Source organism: Paramisgurnus dabryanus, chromosome 19, assembly GCF_030506205.2.
Source record: "Paramisgurnus dabryanus chromosome 19, PD_genome_1.1, whole genome shotgun sequence".
NCBI lineage: Eukaryota > Metazoa > Chordata > Actinopteri > Cypriniformes > Cobitidae > Paramisgurnus > Paramisgurnus dabryanus.
The window spans coordinates 27,850,802-27,870,091 of NC_133355.1; the positions used below are offsets into that span (position 1 = coordinate 27,850,802).

General features: G+C 39.4%; 1 protein-coding gene and 1 pseudogene across 2 annotated transcripts in view; one reads left to right on the top strand and one right to left on the bottom strand.

Moving 5' to 3' along the window:
- Positions 1-7,863, top strand: part of LOC135785125 (uncharacterized) — a 37,606-nt pseudogene extending 29,743 nt beyond the window's left edge.
- The window catches only part of LOC135784994 (uncharacterized), a 242,196-nt gene that overhangs the window by 72,858 nt on the left and 150,048 nt on the right, over positions 1-19,290 (bottom strand). The gene's annotated exons all lie outside the window — the stretch shown is intronic.

Consider the following 19,290-nt stretch of genomic DNA (forward strand, 5'->3'; position numbering starts at 1 on the left):
ATTACCGCTTTTTGATGGGAGGTTTGGCAGCCCATCTGTAGTTAAACGAACACGCCAGATTTTTTGGGACTTTAGCTTATTCACCGTATTCCCCAGAGTTAGATAAGTCCATACATACCCTTTTTATCTCCGTGCATGCCGTAACTCTGTCTGACGCACCCACCGCTAGCCTGGCTTAGCACAAAGACTGAAATGGCTCACTGCTTCCAATAAGTAACAAAATAATGCCAACATTTACCTATTTATATATTGTGAATTTGGATAGTCTCAGCGTGTACAAATACCAAGGTCATATGAGACACAGCCATCTTTTAATTGTATAATACATCATATGTTTACAGTTAAAAGATGGCTGATGGCTTGCAGAGTTTACCGGAAGTTATGTTGTTCCTCGAAAGCCGTTTGTTTATTTTGTTACTGCTGAAACTGTCTATAAAGAGCTGTCAATTCACTTTACTTTTAATCTTTAATACTCAATTCTTTGTTGTTAAAAATAAGTAATTCTTATACTGTAATGTTATTTTCATGATTTATATTGAAAATTTAGTTTTATACAAGTTAAATGTAAAATTATATAAATGTTGTATTAATTTCAGATGTGAAGATTGAGTCATGTTCTGAGGGAGAAACGTCCTCCACATCAGAAGATCGACTGACAGCACAAACTCTTTCCTGCATCACCTGTGGAAAGACATTCAGCTCACAGAGACATTTAGAGACACATGAGAGAAAACACACAGAACAGAAACTCTTCACCTGCACCAGATGTAAGATCAGCTTTACTACCTTACAAGAGAAAAAACGCCATCATGTAAAAGAGCATGGAGAGAAGAAGAAGAAGAAGCAGCAGCAGTTTCACTGTGAGCAGTGTGGGAAGAATTTTGTCTTCTTATCTCAGCTGGAAGCTCACATGAGGACACACAGTGGTGAAAAGCCTTTCTGCTGCACTGAATGTGGCAAATATCTCCACAGCAAAGGAAGTCTTGTTATTCACCAGAGAATTCACACAGGAGAAAAACCATATAAATGTCCTTACTGTGAGAAGAGATTTCGTTATGCATCCTATATTAAGAAACATGTGCGTTTACACACCAATGAGAGACCCTATCAGTGCAGCGAATGTGACAAAACCTTTAGGGTTAAAGGCTCCTTAATATCACATCAAAAAATACACAGTGAGGAGAAACTCTATCAGTGTTCACATTGTGATAAAAGTTTTCATCACAAAGGTCAGCTGATGCACCATGAGATACTTCACACTGGAGAGAAACCTTATCACTGTAGTGTTTGTGGAAAGAGTTTTTATTACCGTGACATTTTACTAAAGCATCAGAGAATTCATACTGGTGAAAGACCTTACAAATGCTCTCAGTGTGAGAAGACGTTCATTCAAGCAAGTAATTTAAAAGTTCATGAGAGAATTCACACTGGAGAGAAACCTTACAACTGCTCTCACTGTGGTAAGAGCTTTTATAATCCAAGTTCTTTTAGCTGTCATATGATAACTCACACTGGAGAGAAACCTCATCACTGTAATGTTTGTGGGAAAAGTTTTAATCGACATCACAGTTTAGTGTTACACCAGAGAACTCATACAGGTGAAAGACTTTATAAATGCCCTCAGTGTGAGAGGACGTTTGCTAGATCAGATGCCCTGAAGCTTCATCAAAGAGTTCATACAGGAGAGAAACCTTACCACTGCTTGATCTGTGGAGAGAGATTTGCTTATTTAGGAAATTTTCAGAGTCATCAGAAGAAACTACACTGAAAATCATCATAGATTTTAATTTACAGAGTGTAAAGCCTTAGTATAATTTTGCTCACTAATCTTATATTTCTGTGGCGTCTCTGGTGAAGTCATTAGGGGTCAAGCCACAAAGTCAACCCCTTATTATTATTCTGCTTCTTCCGGCATTCCAGTCTATGGCAGCCCTAGTGCTCCACTTTTTAAAGGTCTTGGTCTCGTCTTGGAATTGACCACATTTTTACTCGTTCTCATCTCGGTCTCAGACAAAGAGGACGCAGAATTTTATTTAAAACAAATCTATATCACAAATTTATTTTTTTATCATTAATTTTATGCAGTTTATTCAGGTTTGGCATATGATGTTGACATTGTTTAAGCATTGTTTAAGTTTCTCCCAATGACAATTTTTCTAATTTTATTACTAAAAACACCTGGATTGTGTTAAGTGGATGGCAAGCCATGGAAAGACAATTCAGAATAGTTAAGTTGATTTCAGCTCTTTAGTGTTTGTTCACTTTTATTATAGACAAAGATAAATTCCCACATATCTGCAATGCCTTTGATTATTTTATCAACTTCTCTGATCGCACACACACGCACAGACAAGAAGTGCCTAATCATATGTATATTCCACATTTTATCATAAGTGTTTTAATGCAGTGACTGGTCTTGGTCTTGACTTGGTCTCGGCCTGTCTTGGTCTTGGTCTTGACTCTGTCTCGACCCTTTAAAGTCTTGGTCTTGTCTCGGTCTCGGCCTGTCTTGGTCTTGGTCATGACTTGGTCTCAGTTTAGGTGGTCTTGACTACAACACGAGGCAGCCCATAGAAGCGTACATAGAAAGTTATGAAATTTGGCACACTGACAGAGAACAGTCAAAATAGCCACCACAGCAAATTTGGAGTCTCTATTTTGAACCCACTAGCGCCACCAACAGTCCAAATTTTCACTTATGTTTTTGCTGCTAACTTCTGGGGCCTCATTTATAAAAGTGCGACGTAGGAACTATCCTACATTTCATCTAAGACCATTTCTGAAATGATTGTACGTGTGATTCAGAGAAAAGGAGCGTACGCAAAAAAAAGTGCGTAAGCCTCTTTTCCAGATGTGCAGTTTATAAATCACAAATGATCTTGAAATTGTGCGCAGCCGAATGCTCTTAGAACTCCACCTTGTAAACGCCCCTAATTTAATTCATTTGCATATAAATATTAAATTATCAAAGGCCAAATTCTCTGACTGCTACAATGGCAGCGGTCAAAAAAAACATCTTTGTTGTTGATTGTTTAAGTTTTTAATATTTCTAAATTCTAACATGGAAACTTTATTGACATCACTCGAGTTAAGGCGATTATTAGTGGACATTTCAATTCACGTGTTTTATTTAACTTTACAATAAGGTTCATTGGTTAACATAATGTAATGTATTAACTAACATGAACAATGAGCAATACATTTCTTACAGCATTTATTCATCTTTGTTAATGTTAGTTAATAGAAATAAAGGTTTAATTGTTTGTCCATGTTAAAAGGTTGAATTCGCATTCACAGTGCATTAACTAACGATAACATGATTTTAATAAAGTATTAGTACGTGGCAGAGTATGTGAGCGGTGCGGAGTGGGAGCGGAGTGGCGTAATTTTGCCAGGAGCGAGGAGCGTTTTTTTTTTATGTCGGAGCGTTGTGATTTTCTCTCGCTCTGAAAACGCTCCACTAACGAGTCAGGACTTGTCAGAATCCGGACCAAACCACTGTGAAAAAAACGGAGGGGGACTTAAAATGTTTCTTAACATATTTTGCATTCGTTTGCATTTGTATTGTTGTAGTACTTTCACAAACATTTATATACGCGACACTGGGAAACTACAACTCCCTTGAGCACTCTGCACCAAGCGCAACGCACAGAGACCGTTTGTTGAGACGCGCCCGATCAGCGCACCTTCCAGACAGCACGCGAGAGCTGATGGATTTGCGAATGCACAAGTGGACGCAGTCTGAGCGCATACACACTTCGGGAAATATAGAACAATTGCATGGAAGTGATTAAAGAGATATAAATTGCTTGCACACTCTCAGGCAGTGTTTCCTCTAGGATTTTTTCCAGCTGTGGCGGCAGGGGGCGCCCATGATGATTATAAATGTACATTATTTTTTTTAATGTAGAAAATAGGCTACAGTAAACTAACATGTGTTTTTTATCATTTTCATGCTGTCATTTACTTTTCCTTATATTTATAGCATATTGCTTTTCTATGTTTGATCTAAACTGTATTTTCTTAAAAAATACGTAAGTTTTATAGCTTCATACGGATCTTTCATTGTAGTTTTAATGTAGTGTGCAAGTTCGTGCTCGGGTTTAGCGTTACAGAGCTGTTGCAAAGTCACGCACAGTCCTGTTTGATAATCCGCACCGCTGTGATTGACAGAACACCCGACATCAGCAGCAATTTATTCCACACCCGGGCTGTTTGACATAAAGAGCCCGACCCGGTCACACCGCAAATCGCGCAGTTATAGAAACCTTTATGCTCTTCGCAGACAGATCTTAAACACAAATAAGCACGGGGACATTTAAAAACTGTTACCTGTCGGAATCGAGTCGAATTCTGTTCTTGGATGTTAGACCCGCAGTTCACGCTCGCATATTGAGTCCCGACCTGGATCTACAACGCATATAACACGTTAATATTATTACACCCGTTACATCAAATATTAGAAGTTTCACCCGCGGGTACCCCGACCCTGTTGTTTCGTCTGAAAACAGATGAAACAGTCTCACCGTCTGCCTCCAGTTTTTATTACCAACGTCCGTCTCTTCCACGGGAATAATGTAAGTTTCCTTCCAAACAGATTCGACTAATGTCTTGCAGTCCTTTATGAGTTGTATTCAGTATTTAGCCTTTTGTTTTTGGACAAACATCTTATCATTTAATGTGAAACTTTGTGAGTGTCGATCTAAAGCACAGAAGATTGACTGACAGCTGAGCGGTCAGCAGCGCGCTGCGCTTATAGCCTATATTCTGAATAACTAATGGCCAGATAAATTGATAATATGAGTACAGTGATTACAAATGAATGTCCAAAAAACTCGTAATATGTTAAATCGAAAGATTAATCATGTCATTTCTCGCAGCCCCGCGCTGCGTCCGTGTAAATGCGCCTGTGAACAGCATACGCGTGATGACCTTGCAACTTAAATTACCCTAAATTTATTGTCATAAAGATAAAAGTAAAATAACATTCGAATCTGTAAATTGTGTATTTTTATTTATGTGAACTCACAATAAGGAGAAAACCTTGTGCTTATTTAAAATCATTAAAAACATGACGTGTTTTCTGCTGCTTTGGTTTAACAGCGCGTCACAAAAAGAACAGAAACTCAAATACTTTTTTATTCGTTTTGTCAATCTGATAACTATTTAAGTGTAACATATTTCGTGTAGGCTTATTTATTTTATTATTATTTCTCAAAACAGAGACGTAGCCTATCATCTGTTGATTTAAATCTATTTGTGCATGAAACTAAACCCATGGGGGAAATTATGATATTTAAGGAGATTTATTTATAAATGAGTGAACAACGCGAATCCAGAAAGGAATTTTTTTCTTTCTTGCTGGGCAGACATTTCGGTATAGCTTTATTTATTTTGCGAGCTTCCGCCGCGGGTTTTGTCTAGAAGGGATACAGAAAATGCCAAAAAGTTTAGGATTAGATTTGGAGGTAGGATTTTTAGGATGAAAACAGCGGCTCTGGCTACATGAGATACACACACATCCTACAATCCTGTGAAATGTTGTGTTTAGAGTTGGGTTTGGGTGAAGGATTAGGATTAAACAGTGCTCATCCGGCGAGATTTCGTTTGCTGTATCCCTTCTATCCACAACCGCAAGCGTGGCGGGGATGTTAAGGCATGGCGGGCCGCCACGGTTGAATGTATATAGCGGAAACACTGCTCTCAGGGCAAAGCGGATAGAAATTCAGCGCAAGTGCTTGGCACCTGCGACTCGGCAAAAGCTCGTTTTTCCTAAAGTGAATGCAGCATTGGAGATAAAGCTTTACTAAAAAATGTGTTCAACCAGCCAGCATTTGTTTTGTTCAGATTCAGAATAGTTCTAGTATTAATATAAAAGTTGGCTTAAAGTGAAGGCAGTAGACTATCTATATTTTTTCGTTTGGCTATTTGTCTAAATTAATATTTTAGTTTGTGATTTCTTTCTTTTATTTAATGTAATGTTTTTCGTTTGATAATTTATTTTATATGAGGTTTTTCATTTAATCATTTATTTAATTTCAACACATTTTTTTGTTTTGCTTTGTTTAAAAGTGAGCTAAATGATAGCTTAATTTGGGCTAATATTAGCTATTTCAGTATGTGATGTTCTTCAGTTAATAACTGCGTATAAAATAAAAAATATGTTCAACCAGCCAGCATTTGTTTTGTTCAGAATAGTTCTGTAATTAATAGCCTATAAAAGTTGGCATAAAGTGAAGGCAGTAGCCCTATATTTTTTTCGTTTGGCTATTTGTTTAAATTAATATTTCAGTTTGTGATTTCTTTCTTTGATTTAATGTAATGTTTTTCATTTGATTATTTATTTTATATGAGGTTTTTCATTTAATAATTTATCTAATTTCAACACATTTTTTGTTTTGCTTTGTTTAAAGTGAGCTAAATTATAGCCTAATTTCGGCTAATATTAGCTACTGTTTCAAATTCCAATAAAGTATATGATGTTCTTCTCTTAGTACTGCATATTCGTTGTTGTTTTTTTTTTTTTTTAATAAAAATTTGCCGTAGAGCGAAAACGGAGCGATACTTAAGGAAGGACGGCGCGGGGAGTGAGCGAGGAGCGGAAATTTGTATACCCAGAGCGGAGCTTGAGCGGAGTAATTATGAAATGCTTTGAGCGCGGAGCGCAAATTCTTTCCACTCCACTCCGCTCACATACTCTGGTACGTGGTGGCCTGCCAAATTTTGTCGTCTTCGCCATGAAACAGGATGTTGTTCTAACTTGTGAATGTAAAATGTGACCCATCATTCACATGTTTGATAAATTTCCTGGCCTGAACACATTAACATGGCATATTTTAGAGCGCCACCTGCTGGCAACAGGAAATGTCAGGTTTTACACTGTGATTTACTGCTCATAGAAATTTAATTAGATCATCATCTTATTTGGTCAGACAGATCTTAAGGACTTTGCGATGATAAATTGTAAAGATCTTGACTTTTCGTTGAAAGGTGTGTCCGTGGCGGCCTGGCAAAGTTTGATGTTTCACCATGAAACTGGAAGATGTTGTAATTCAGGCATACAATGTCCGACCTGCCCCATACTTCACACGGTTAATAAGGGTCCTGGCCTGAACACATCAACATAGCAAAATGCAGATACAGTCATAGCGCCACCTAGAGGCAGCAGAAAACACTGATTCACTGTTCTACAAGATTGAACAAAATCAACATTATATTTTGCCAGTCTAATTAGAATATCCACATATATTTACACACTAAAATTCATATCTCCACTGTTCACTGTTTTTCCAAAGGCCATTGGGTGGCGGAGCACATGCGTGCGAGGGCCCTTTCATCGCTGATTGCAGCTTTAATTTAATTTGTAAACTTTTTTATTTTTAAAAAGGTGCTAAAATCAGTATTTTTAAAAATCTATATTATAATAACACTATCACTGTTTTACCATTTTTGGTAAATGTAGTTCTAAATGTAGGTTCGGGAGGGGCCTAAACATTCAGGTCTGTCAAACATCATCATCATGGGTGTATATAAGGCAGCCTTCAGGCCTCAATTTTTTCCGGCATCCCTCCTCCTGGGGATGGGGGATCTTCTCCTTCACTCTCTCTTTCTTCCTCTGTGCAATTCTGTTGCAGGGGGTTGAACTTGGGTCTCGAGCCCCAACCTCAGGTTCGCACTCTATGAAGGTTCAGAGCTCAGGTACAGAGCTCCCTTCAAGGACAGCAAGCCAAGTTTTTTTTCCATTAATCATTAAGACCTGAATGCTCAGGCGAACTAGTGAAATAGGATTTGGAAACATTTCATTACTCTATATAATAAATGATAATTTAAAATATGTGATACAAATAAAACACATTATTGAAAATTTACACCCGTTTCTTCTTATTATTTGTTGAATGTTTAATCTAGTATAGGAACTAAAAATATCCCTTGTCTGCTGTGTGATACTATGAAACATCTAGACCAGGGCTATTCAAATCTTATCTTGGAGGGCCAGAGCACTGCATAGTTTAGCTCCAACCCTGATCAAACACACCTGAGCAAGCTAATCAAGGTCTTCATGATCAGTAGACAATCACAGGTGGTTAAGTTTGATTAGGGTTGGAGCTAAACCATGTAGTGCTCCGGCCCTCCAGGGTAAGATTTGAATAGCCCTGATCTAGACATATCGACTGCATTAACACAGACATTAATGTCATTAATTTCTTTGGATGGGTAGACAAACCCCAGCATCCTCCCAGCCAGAAAGGAAATCAGGCCCTAGGCATTTGCCTACTCTGCCTATAGGTAGCGCCGGCCCTGGACGATGTGCAGCAAAGGCTTTAAGATTTAAACCTGACTTTGAATGAGACTAAAACGAAAGTAATGTTCTTTTCAAGATCAAAAAAGCAAGTGACAAACATCTCTTAAGGGCAGGGCCGGCGCTACCTATAGGCAGAGTAGGCAAATGCCTATAGGGTCTCAAGCTTGGAGGGGGCCTTCATAACTGCTAAATACATGTGCGCTAGTCTGACAATCACTACTGACAGCAATAAATAAAGTTTTAAAGTAAGTTCGACTATCGGTTCTTGCAGCGCCGCATGAAGTTGAAGAAGCCTAGATGAACAGCATTCAAATCTCGGCAGCTGATCGACTTTGTGTGACGCTGAAAGTGGCTATCACCTCCTTTGATTCCTGCTTCGCAAAAGCGGCATGCAAAGACAGTTCAGTACATGATGCAGATATTTTGAAAAAATGTGTTTTAAAAATAAACTTAGCTTTGTTGTGTGTATCAAAGTCGTTTCGGGACAACGCTGCTGAATCTGTTTAGACACTTTGAGTGCGTGCACGATATGATCGCATGGGAGCTAAGTATCAAAATATCAAGTTAAAAAAGTTTGTATTTAAAGTCAAACAGCAAACCAAACTGGCGTTACCTAAAGTAAACTGTCTGTATATCTTGTAAGTCCTCTACCTTTTATTTTAGGGTGTATTCACACCAGGAAAGTCAGTCCGCTAGTTCACTTGCTTTGGTCCAGACCAAATAAAATGTTTTTTCTGTGCGGTTCGCATTCACACTGCCCTTTTTGCAAGTGAACCAAAATGTGAAAACAAAACCTCATGTGTATTAATTTCATTCATTCATTGGACAGAAATTATCAGGTGGGGTAAAGCAGGAAGAGCAAAATCATGTATAATTCGTAATGCAATATTCTGTTACCGATTGGGTGTTATCAGCAGGTAAACCAAAATGCAGACACTATATTGAGGAGCACATACAATATCATCTAAACGATATTATAATATAATATTTTGCAAAGACAGCATGTTCTGAAAGTTGCGCTGGGTAGAAGACGGATCAGGTATGAAGTTATCAGGCTTTTGCGCCGCACAGATAGAGAGAGAGATGCGCTGTATACGTGGCTTTCATTATTCATACAAATAGCTATTCAGACAGTGGTCTATAGCCACGTAATGTGTTTATTTTATGTTAACACCCAGGGTTCATAAATAAAATAATTGTTCAAACACAACTATTTCAGTCCCTCCAGGATTCCACGATTTATTTTTGCGATCAAAATGGCGGTAATTTTGTGGCAGTAATTTCCAGATTTTTTTTCTCTCTAATTAGGATACAAATGCTTGTATAATATTAAATAAGAAGTTTTTTTACAGTCGCTTTTTTAAACGTTTGAAAATGACTTACCTACAGTAAAGCACAATAGCCACAAGTCCAAAGCTACATTTTTTCCCTATAATATGTGTTACTTTGTGTGTTATTATTATGCATGTATGTGACCGGACCATTCCTTTTTCCTTTTCCTAAAAAGAAAAAGATCAGTCCTCACGCGCTGACAGAATGTGCACATGTTTTCTAACGCAGAGATTACATGATAGTGGACAGATGCCTTTTTTTGTGTCCCAAGTTCCCAACAACAAGTTCCTTAATATAAGGACTAAAAAACAGTAAATTGAAATGCATTATTGCTTCAACCAGTTTTTGGCATTTATGTGAGACAGCTGGAGAGAGATTAAAGAAAAATAAAAGCAGAAATGTTTACCAAGTTGTCTAACTCCGTATCAAAGAATATTAGATAATTTTATAAAAAATATAATAAGACATTTTTAGTTTTTGCAATTATTTTGCCATGAAATAACATATAATGCAGGTTGGCAAGACATTTCTTTTGATTTTTGCGTTTTTTTCCGCAATCGCGGAAAAGTTATGCTGATTTAGATGGTCTGTTTGTATGCATAATATTCTGCTATTACAATAAAAGTATTTAAAATCATTGCCCTACAGTGTATATATACACGACATAAATTGCTTGTTAGCGCGTCTCCCACTAGCAGAATAACAATAATATAATACATTTGGTGCGAATCGAGGTCGGTACATGTTCACACCTTAAACGAACCGTACCAGAGTTCGTTTGGAACCGGGCCGAGACCACCTCTTCAGCTGGGTCTCGGTGCGGTTGTTTGGTCCGCACCAAAGTTCGATTGCTGTATTCACACCTGCCCAAAAGGTCCGCACCAACGGGGGAAACGAACTTGAGTTCGATTCAATCGAACCAAACAAGGCAGGTGTGAATTCTTAGTTTTTAAATCATGAAAACATGATGCATATTTATTGAAAAGAAAAACACAATTTAATTCTTCTGCTTAGTAGTTTAACTTTCAGTGGCAGCTGATTTGTATGGATATTTAAGGTATAAAAAGGTATTGAAATACATATGAATATATCCATAGTCTAATAGATAACTTTATACTGTATATTGGTTCAGTAAGAGGGGAATTCCTCTATACACAGCTTATATTAAAAACAATAAAAGTTTGACCTGCCTAAAAAATTTTAACACATGTGGTTTTGCATAATTTCTAATTAAATTTTAACATAAATTTAATCAATTTGTTAACTTGAAGAAACAGAAAAGTAATGGGGAAAACATGTTTAATCACTGTAGTGCTAAAATGATTTCTTACAGGGTAGAAAAAAAACACTTTCTCAGATTATTCTGAAAATTAGAGGGGTGTGAGGGGCCTCCAACATAAATTTTGCCTAGGGCCTCCAAACCTTGGTTTTATGTTGGATGATTCACTGTCTTTTAAATCTCACATTGATCAAGTAAGGACTAAATTAAAAATAAAATTAGGGTTTTATTTTAGAAATAAATCATGCTTCTCTTTTGAAGCAAAAAGAAAATTCGTTTCTGCAACTTTTATGCCTGTCCTTGATTACGGAGATATTTTGTATAAATCAGCAAATACCAAACTTTTTAATTCTTTGGATATTTTATATCATGGTGCGCTTAGGTTTATATTAAACTGCAACTACAGCACACACCATTGTGATTTGTATCACAGAGTCAGATGGTTGTCATTATCTATGCACAGACGTAAGCACTGGTACCTTTTTGTTTATAAATCTATTTTGTGACAGTTGCCTCAATATCTCTGTTCTCTTACTCAACATAAACCTTCTGGAGCTTTGAAGATATGTATTTGAAGATATGTCAGTGCAAGTTCATTATTCATTCATTATTATTCATTATTCATTATTTTTTCATTCATTCCCAATCCTGACCCTACCATGCATGATGCTGCAGCATCACAACCAGGGTTCTAAATTAACTTTTTTGATCACCAGCCAAGTTACCAGCCAATCAGCTTTTCCACTAGCCAATTTTTTTTCGGTGAAAATGAGAAATTATGAGTGCCACTGAATGCATTTGATAATTTTATTAACATTGTTGGTATGAAAAACACACATAAAGTGAGGCTTCTCCCAGCAAGACTCTCTTCAATAAGACCTGTCTAGGCAGTTTTAATTAACATTAGGCTCTGTAATGACTTTGGGTACTCTCGTCCTTTACTGCCTCAACTTTAAAACTATTTGTTCCCACCACAAAATTGTTCGTTTCGTTTTTTCTTTCCCGTACATGCATATTTTTAACATTATACAATGATAGCAATGAATATTACTTATTTTTAAAAGAATATTGTTATAATATTTTAAGAAACTATACTATACTAAAATAATCTCAGTCATAGTTACTGCTAACTTTTATATCTGAAAATACAGAACAGTATAACACATAGATGTGTTGATTTTCTCAGCAACAATACAATCCTATTTTGACAAGAGATTTTCCTGAGATTTTTCCTCTAATGTTTGAGACCTGACAGGGTGAGGATGTAATTTGTCTTACCTCCCTTAAACTCATCATCTCTCCTTTCTGCTTACCTTTTCCTGCTTTGCACAAAACATTTCTGATGTCCATCTACAGGAGCCAATAGTGATTGAGTCAAAATAAGATTAAAGGTATGGTTCACCCAAAAATGAAAATTCTGTCATCATTTACTCACTCTCATGTTGTTACAAACCCGCATAAATTTCTTTGTTCTGATGAACACAAAGAAAGATATTTTGAGAAATGTTTGTATCCAAACTGTTCATGGACCCCATTTACTTCCGTAGTAGGAAAAAATAATACTATGGAAGTAAATGGGGTCCACAGACGGTTTGATTACAAACATTTCTCAAAATATCTTTCTTTGTGTTCATCAGAACAAAGAAATTCATACAGGTTTGTAACAACTTGAGAGTGAGTAAAATGATGACAGAATTTTCATTTTTGGGTGAACCATACCTTTAACATTATAATTTAAAAACTTACTTTAGTTTTAGCATGTTTTCATAAACTCAATCGCATGGGGTCACATGGACTTTTGAATGCGGTTGTGCGTGGATGAACGCAAAGACGCGCAGACATAGATTTGTGCGTGTATGCGTCAGTGCGCCTGCTGCTTCGCATTTACAAGCGTTTGGGTAACCACATTGCATATAGATCCGTTTTTGCCGCTATTATCTTTGTAAAGGAATACACTAATTTACTGCTAAAATTTTAACTTGAGATTTACACCGGGGCACAAAAGATTTAGACTGGGGCACGTGCGTGCCGCCTTGCTTGTATTTTGGTGGACGTGCTCCATTCGTTTCCATGGTTTCTCGCACTAGCAAACTGCATGCAGCCAATGAGTGTATGAAACATCATTAGTAGCATTAAGGCACAGTGTTCATGGGAAATGTAGGAAGTACTGCCAGAGGGATAAATGTCAGAGAACAGAGCATTATGTATCATGCATGCAATGCCTCATGTATCACCGGCCAATCTGGCTAGCCAGTTTTTATTAACACCCGCCAAAATGAATTTTACCCCGCATTTGGCGGGTGTTAATTTAGAACCCTGATCACAACACCATATCATTGCCATGATGCACACCAGTATTTTTGTAAGGTATGTTTGTAAAAACTACTTAAATGTCCTGATAAAACTAAGGCCTAGTCCTGGATTATTTTAAACCCTATGGGGTGGTTTCCCAGACAGGGATTAGACTAGTCCTAGACTTAAATAAATATAACAGCTGTTCAAACCAGGGCTCTGAACCGGTTCAAGGAACGAAAACGAAAACCGGAAACGAACGAAATTTTAACAGGAACAAAAACAAAAACGAAAACAAAATCAATTTTAATCGTTCTGAACAGAAACGTTTATTTAAAATTACCATTAACCGGTTAATAACGTTATTTTATCGTTTTCTTTAATATTGTACTTATCAGTGACCAATCATGATTTGAACAGTACAACATGTGACTTTGACGCATCAAGCGTGAGTGACTTTGACACATAGCGTGAGTAAAATGCCCGCGCAGCAGTCATTGAGTCTCCGGCCCGATAGCATTTGTCTTAAATAACCACAAAGCTACCCATCAAATGTTCAGAGGTATGTTTAAGTTAAAACTTGCTTGGAAATATGAAGATGCAAACTGTAACTCAAAAAAGCCAGGGGACTTATACCACTGTCAATAACTTTTTAGATGGGTCGCCAAGAAATTCCTTTTCGTTATTATTTTTCTTACGACAAGCTGTCTTAACAAGTCTGTCTGCAATATTGAAGGATGTGGGGGAGAAGTACAGTAGCCGGGAATCACTGAGGTAACTTACAGAGGCACATTTAACATAAACATCCAGCAGAGTATACTGCGGTTTCAACCAGAAAAAGACATGGTTGAAAACGGGTCATTTTTTCAGCTGTTTATACTTAAAATGAATGCAGGTATTTCTTTTGTGGTTTTAACAATTAATGAAATGTTGAAGTTTAGTTATATCATGTGTTATGTTATTATTTTTGTGTGAAAATTAGTCTGTATGCATGCATTTGTTAAAGTATAGCCTGAATTAAAATAACGTTATTAACCGGTATTTTTTCTAAGTAAACCGTTTTCGGAACGTAAATGTTCAATGAGGAACGCAAAAACGGAAACGTTAAAATATCGATTCTGCTCGGAGTGAAACGATTGATAATTTTTTTCGTTTTTAAGCCCTGGTTCAAACTGTTAAAATCTTGCACCGACATATCTAAAAATACATTGGTTTCTTTTGTTCTGCCTCAAAATGCACACACAAGTAATGTTTTTAGGAAGGCATGTGTGTTAAAACTAGTTATATTTCCTAATTAAACAAAGGCCTAGTCCTAGCTCCCTGCTGAAAAAAACAGCATACCAGCAAGACCAGCATATGTTGTGTTTTGGTGCTGGTTTTCTAGTGAACACCAGCTAAACCAGCATCAGCACCAGCATTAGCACCAGCTAAACCAGCACCAAACCAGCATTAGCACCAGCTAAACCAGCATTAGCACCAGCATCCCATGCTGGTCATACCAGCATATGTTGTGTTTTGGTGCTGGTATGCTGTGACCACCAGCTAAACCAGTATAGACCAGCATAATTCCCATGCTGGTCCATGCTGGTTTGATGCTGGTTTTTTCAGCAGGGCGCTGGTTTACGATAATCCTTGTCCGGGAAACCACCCCAACATGGGAAACCACCTCTTAGTGTTACAAATATTTGTGTAACTGTTACACTTTTAAGAAGGAAGCGAAGTCTATTCTCAATGCAACACATGAATACAGGTGAGTAATACATAAATCCCATAGTCATAGCCATGGCAACTACACTTTGTATGCATTTTACTCCAGCATTGTTAACTAAATGTATTATTTTTCATGTATTCAGTTATATAAATATATTTTTAAATCACAGTGTAATTGTTGTTACATGTTTAAACCACAATTTTAATGGCTCTGCCATTGGATTCAACAAAGTCTGTTTCTGCTACTCCTTCCTGTTTTATCTAAGATGTCCCCGGTAAGTGCCACTGTATTCATCACTGAACGTATTACTTTTTCTGGTAGCTGTTGTTGCTGACATCGCGGTCTGTCTCTTTCTTTTGGGGAGCTCAGGAAGTCTTTCTGTGACTGAAGAGTTTCGGCTGGTGGCTGTTCAAGATGTAGGGAGTCACAGGGCAGCAAAAGATTTCTGTGCACAACTGTCTCTTCCTCTACCATTTTCTGGACTGATCTCATACACAGGGCTGCCATCAGCTTTTCTCTCTTTCACCTTATAAACCTGGTCTTCCCAGTAAGATTGGATCGTTCCCCGCCCCTTTCTGGGGGTGAGGTTACTGAGGAGAACTCTGTTGCCTGGGTGAAGGTCTCTTCCCTGTATCTTCCTATCATAGAAAGCTTTTCCCAGAGCGGCTCCCTTCAAGGCAGTTTGGACAACTTTAGCCAGAGATTCTTTACAGTCTTCGTTCTCCTTGTCCTCCAGGGTAATCAGCATTGACAACAGGGTGCGGTTAAACCCCTCCACCTGCCCATTACCCTGGGGGTGGTATGGTGTTGTGTGGGAGCCCTGGATGCCAGAGAGTTTCTTTAAGATGGCCATCAGTCTGATTTCAAACTCTTTGCCGATTTCGTGATGCAATCTGCTTGGAAAGCCGAACTTTAGTGCAAAGTCATTGAAGAGCTTGTGCCCAAAAGTTAAATAAAAACTTAAATACTTAAATGTCAAAAAGCTGTACTTAAAGGGATACTTCACCGATTTAGCATTCAGCTTTGTATCTGTAGAAACCCGGCAGTATTACTGAATGACCATGTTTCCCTCCATCATTTCCCCCTGAGAGGAGAGATATCTGCATTTTGGTTCTGCAAAAAAGTCCTCCGATGATGCAAAAATCGTCATATTACATCATCGGAGGACTTTTTTGCAGAACCAAAATGCAGATATCTCTCCTCTCAGGGGGAAATGAGGGAGGGAAACATGGTCATTCAGTAATACTGCCGGGTTTCTACAGATACAAAGCTGAATGCTAAATCGGTGAAGTATCCCTTTAAATATATGTTCAGATTAATCACAGCCTACTTGTTAATTTACAAAATTAAGAAAATCCAGCTGTCCTGCGATTGCTCTGGAAACTGATGAGAGTTGTGTGGCAAAAGAAGGAGAAACCAACATCTTGGCGGAGAGCCGGAGGAATCCTTATCCCCAAGGAAAAGGACTTGGCAGAGATTGGGCAGTTCTGACAGATCAGCCTTCTAAACCTTCCCACCTGCAGTGCACTGACCTGGCTGTCTCTGACCACCATGCCATTCTATTATTGATCCCTGTACCTCTCCCAAAACAGTGCACAAAACAACCCATCACTTTCAGGAACATTAAAGGGGTGTGTATTTCTACGCTATCTGCCTCCTTAGGGACCCATCTTGCCTCCCACCACCCCTGTTATTCAGTCGATGACATGGTGGAACACTACAACCATGCCCTTTCACTAAGCCTGGACTCTGTAGCTCCTCTTACAACACGTTATGTGTCTGTCTCTCGTCCTGCCCCTTGGTTCACCCCTGAGCTCCGCAGGATGAAGACCATTGGACGTAGGCTCGAGAGACGATACAGAAGATCTGGCCTCGTTGTCCATCGTGAAGCATTAAAGGAACATGTCAACAACTACAAAGCTGCCCTTTTTTCAGGCAAAAACAAGTTATTACTCCACATTAATCAGTAACCAACAAAATCACCCCAAACTGCTCTTCTCTACCATCAACCGTCTTCTTCACCCTCCTGATGCCGCTAAACCCTCAGATGCAGCTGACCTCTGCTCCAAGTTCCTGGATTTTTTCCAGCAGAAAGTGGACACCATCCACTGCAAGCTTCAGTCTACTCAGCTCTCCCCTTACCCCATTGATTCTTACCACTCAACTGCCTGCTTGCCTCAGTCCAGCCTGTCTGTTTTCTCTCCACTGGATGCCGACCAAGTAAAAGATCTGGTTACCTCAGCTAAGACTTCGACCAATTGTCTTGACCCAATACCCACCACTCTGGTTAAGGTCTGCCTTCCCATCCTCTGCCATCCAATGGAAAACATCATTAATACATCTCTTGCCTCTGGTGTGGTACCATCCAGCTTTAAAATAGCAGCAGTCATCCCCACTCTTAAAAAACCTGGCTCAGACCCTGATGACCTCAATAACTATCGACCAATCTGCAACCTTCCTTTCCTCAGTAAAATCCTGGAAAGAGCAGTGGCTGCCCAACTTCAACATCACATGTCTCAACATGAGCTCTTTGAACCTCTTCAATCTGGCTTTAGAACCCACCATAGCACTGAGACTGCCCTCATTAAAATCACTAATGACCTCCTGCTCGCTGCTGACAATGGCCTTATTACCATTCTTATCCTCCTTGATCTGTCTGCGGCTTTTGATACAGTTTCCCATGCCATCCTCCTTCGCCGTCTCTCTTATCTCATCGGCTTCAGTGGCACAGCACTGTGTTGGTTCCAGTCCTACCTCACTGGCCGGAACCAATTCATTACTTTAAATGGCTCCAACTCTGATCCAGCACCCGTCAATCATGGCGTGCCTCAGGGATCAGTGCTTGGTCCTCTGCTCTTCACCATTTACATCTTACCCCTGGGTCATATTATCCGTAAACATGGACTCAACTTCCACTGTTACGCTGATGACACCCAGTTGTATATCAGCACAAACCCCTCTTCCCAGCTTCCACCCACACAACTTGTCAACTGCCTGCAGGAACTCAAATTATGGATGACCACCAACCTACTCAAACTCAACAGTAATAAGACAGAGTTCATGGTGGTGGCCCCTCCACCCCTGCTCAGGAAAATTGGAGACCTGGCCCTGGTTGTTGATGGCTGCTCTATTTCCACATCTCCTGAGGTGCGTAATCTGGGTGTTTTCCTGGACTCCACCCTCTCTTTTCGGGCTCACATCAACAATGTTACTAAGTCCGCCTTTTACCACCTCAAAAACATCTCACGACTCCGGTCTTCACTCACACACTCAGTAACTGAGACACTCATCCATGCCTTCATCACCTCCCGCCTGGACTACTGTAATGGTGTCCTCTCTGGACTGTCCACCAAGGCCCTTAGCAGACTTCAATATGTCCAGAACTCAGCTGCCAGGGTTTTAACCCACACAAAGCCATGGCAGCATATCACACCCATCCTCAAACAGCTCCATTGGTTGCCAGTTAAGTCACGAATCACCTACAAGATCCTTCAGCTAACTTAATCTCTCCATGGACTCTCTCCACAATACCTCACAGATCTACTTCATCCCTACACTCAGTCACGAGACCTGCGGTCCTCTGACAAGGACCTGCTGGCTACTCCACGCACCAGACTGCGGACCTTTGGGGACAGGGCTTTCTCTGCCAATGCTCCCAGACTCTGGAACAGTCTACCACCTCATGTGCACTCTGCCCCGTCCCTGCTAATGTTCAAAAAGCACCTCAAAACATTTCTTTGCACTACCTCCTTTGTCCCCTAACTCCCCCCTCCCAATTTGTTAAGCGACCTTGGGTACTATGAATGGCGCTATATAAGTCTAAGCTATTCTTATTATTATAAACGTGGAGGGAAAATTTTTCTTCATCATGGTCGCCCACAGGCTGGCAGGAAAGAACACAACTTGATTGACACATCAATCCAGAAAGCAGACATCTCAGGCTTCTCTGGTTGTGTAGAACATGATAGTGTCATCTGGCATCAGATCCAGGTCACCAAAAAGGATGGAAAAGATCTTCACGTGGTGTTCCTGGAATGCCTTTGGCTCAGTCCCTCACAACCTCCTGTGGACCGCCTTTGAGTACTTTAGAGACCCCGCAACTCTTACAACCCTCGTCAAGGCCTATTTCAAGGACGTCCAACTCTGTGTGACAACAGCAGAGTACACAACAGCTTGGCAACACCTGGAAGTGGAAATCATGGCCAGCTGCACCATCTCCCCACTGATCTTCACCCTGGCAATGGAGGTCATCATTCGGGCCTCTAGATGGACAGTTGGCAGACAGCGAATAAGACCTGGACTGAGGCTGCCACCAGTCAGAGTCTACATGGATGACCTCACAACTCTTACCACAACCAAGGTTTGCACTGTACG